A 3,118-nucleotide genomic window follows, 5' to 3' on the forward strand; every position below is an offset into this window, starting at 1 on the left:
GTAATTCTAATCCTATGGTTGAGCCAATAAAATAAGAAATAAGAAATTCAAGAGTTTCACAGGCAGAAGGTTTGTCTTTGCCAAAAACAAAAACAGATCACTGCATCCCACTGAGAAGTGTTTGCACAACCCCACAGACACAAAAAAGGCAACATTGATCAGGATGTACGACATCTGCGTGGACGTCCACTTTCTGGTGATAAGTGGAGAATTATTTTTTTTGTTCATTCCCAGGGTTGAGGATTTCATTTTCTGCATCGCCAACTTCCACCCCCAAAAGAACAAGAAGTGTCTTCTGGAGCATGCTTCTCTAACCAACTGTATTCAAAAAAATAAAAGATCCATTCATGGCATTGCTGGGCATAAAAAGGAGACATGCATCCTTTAATTACAGGCACACAGAAATCTCTGGCAAGGATTAGCAAACTGGATTTTGAAAAACAGTAACTGTATCATATATATATATATATGTGTGTGTGTGTGTGTGTGTGTGTGTGTGTGTGTAAATTACTAACAAAGAATTTAGGGAGGCTGAAATGCATTTCAGACTCATTAGTCCTCATCAGTCAGTCATACCCTTCTGAGATTCGAATCTCAGAAGGGTATGACTGACTGATGAGGACTAATGAGTCCGAAATGCATTTCAGCCTCCCTAAATTCTTTGTTAGTAATTTACACAAATATATGAACTGCCCAGTGTGACTACAGCCTGTTCGATGGCCTTTGAGATAAGGCTGAAAACAGGAAATAAAGATTTGCCCCATGTTTGGGGCCTAGCAAGGTAATCTAAGAGTTAACATATCACACACACACACACACACACACACACACACACATATATATATATATATATATACACATATACACATACATATATACATATACATATACACATACATATATACATATACTGTATATACACACATATACATATACATATACATATACATATACATATACATATACATATACATATACATATACATATACATATACATATACATATACATATACATACATTGGCTGATTAAAAGGCATAACTAATCAGCTTGAAGGGACGCATTGGCTCAGTGGGTTAGGACGCTGAGCTTGTCGATCAGAAGGTCAGCAGTTTGGCGGGTCGAATCCCGAGTGCCGCATAGCAGAGTGAGAGCCTGTTACTCGTCCCCGCTTCTGCCAACCTAGCAGTTCAAAAGCACGTAAAAATGCAAGTAGAAAAATAGGGACCACTACAGTGGGAAGGTAACAGCGTTCCGCCTTCCTTGGGCGTCTAGTCATGCCGGCCACATGACCACGGAGATGTCCTCAGACAAGCACTGGCTCTTCGACTTTGAAACGGAGATGAACACCGGCCCCTAGAGTTGGAAACGACTAGCACTAATGTCCAGGGGAACCTTTACCTTTTGCTTTAATCAGCTTTATTATAAGATTTCTTAGTCCAAAGGAAAATAGAATCTATTTACTGGCAAATTAGAAACATGCTTAGCATTCCCAGGAAACAAAAAACTATGTTCACATTCTTTCGGTCTGGCTGATGGCAAGAATCAAGAAGGGCCAAGCAAATATGTTGGGTTTTTTTACTGACCATCAGAAAGCTTGTGAGGAGATAAAATCCAAAGATCCAGACCAGCTGAATCTGAATTAAAAAAAAAGAAAAAGAGAAGGGAAAAAACAGAAAAGAGCAGAAGTGAAAGAGGTTCAAACTAGCATGTGGCGTTTCCGATGGAGTGCAAGATGGTCCAAGTGAGAGAAACTGCAATCACAGTCCGGACATTGGAAGGGTTTGACTCTGGTATGTTTTCGGAAGCGCCGTGTCAGTTCATCCGATCGAGCGAACTTCCATGTGCAACCTTCCTAAGTGCATTTGTAAGGCTTTTCACCTGTGTGTGTTCTTCTATGGGCTTTTAAATGAGAGCTCTTAGTGTACACCTTGTTGCAGCCTTCATAGTCACACCGGTGTATCTGTCTCTTCCTTTGTGTGTCTGGAGATTCCACAGGTAGAGGCCTCTTTCCAGGCTGGACTATAACTGAAGGGTGATTCTCTTGTAGCATGTGGGGTGACAATGAGGTCATCAGAGAAGGAGAAACTTGCTCAGGATAGTAGTTGTCCCATGGTGATTCCACCCCTGGTTCCAACTTAATGGATTTCTTTAGTGCTGGCTTTTCATAAGATTTGATGACAGATACTGGCATGCTGCTAGGGTTTTCCAACTCTTCCGAAAGAACAGTGGACACCATGATAGGCTGCTGGAGGTGTGGGGCATACACAAAAGGGACAGGATGGGTGATGAGGGGCTGAATAACAGGAAGCATTCCAGGGCTCTTTAGTCCTTGGTGAGAAAGAGGAATCGTTAGGGGCATTGTAAAAGGCTGTAATCCTGGTGGACCCAGTTTCTTCATGGGAGGGCTGGATGAAGGAAGGTTTAACCCAGGGGAAGCTCTTTGAGGCAGAGTCTGGAATTTTAAAGGGGAAGGACAATGTCCAGCTGATGAGGGCGAGCTACGTTTATTGACCGTAAGGTCAACTGGCTCCATTTGAACCCCATTGCACAGTCCATCTGGAATCTGGTAGAACTTATTGAACATCATATTTGGCACAGAGTAGATGAGGCCGTACTTGTTTGACTTCATGTGGTCCATGTAAGTCAAGTTGAAAGACACCAGAACGGGTTCCATAGCTTCTTGTTTGATAGGGACTGGGTCAAACATTAGCATTTTTTCTTGAGATAAATACCCAGGATTTTGGACTTGTCAAAGTGGCCAACCCCCCCTCCCGAAGTTGGTGCACATGGCTTGTGCACTGGGAAGGTAGGGAGGGTGGTGGCTGCTGCACCTGCCCCTTTCCCTTTGCCTTTGCTCTGCCTTGCTTGCTCCAGAGTGGGCGGGCAGGTGGGTCATCTTGGTGGGGCCGGGCCACCTCTGGCTGGCCTCCTCCTATGCTGGCTTCCCCCACCTGGGTCCTGGCACTAGGAAGCGCTGTCACATGATGACGGCATGGCTGGCTGGCTCTGCTGTTTGTCTTTGAAAATTGTAGAGCCATCTCAAACCTTTCCATTCACATATTAGAACCTGATTATACTTATCTCTCTTGACATTTTAGCAACCTTAGTAAGGTTCC

The 3,118-nt window shown here is 43.5% G+C and overlaps 1 pseudogene across 1 annotated transcript; it reads right to left on the reverse strand.

Moving 5' to 3' along the window:
• Window positions 1–1,698: 1,698 nt before the first annotated feature.
• Window positions 1,699–2,715, reverse strand: LOC310639838 (Krueppel-like factor 3; annotated as a pseudogene). Its single transcript has one exon. The product of its transcript is annotated as a Krueppel-like factor 3 (transcript).
• Window positions 2,716–3,118: the final 403 nt, after the last annotated feature.

This window comes from Vipera ursinii (genome assembly GCF_947247035.1).
Source record: "Vipera ursinii genome assembly, chromosome: 4".
In the NCBI taxonomy this organism is placed as follows: domain Eukaryota; kingdom Metazoa; phylum Chordata; class Lepidosauria; order Squamata; family Viperidae; genus Vipera; species Vipera ursinii.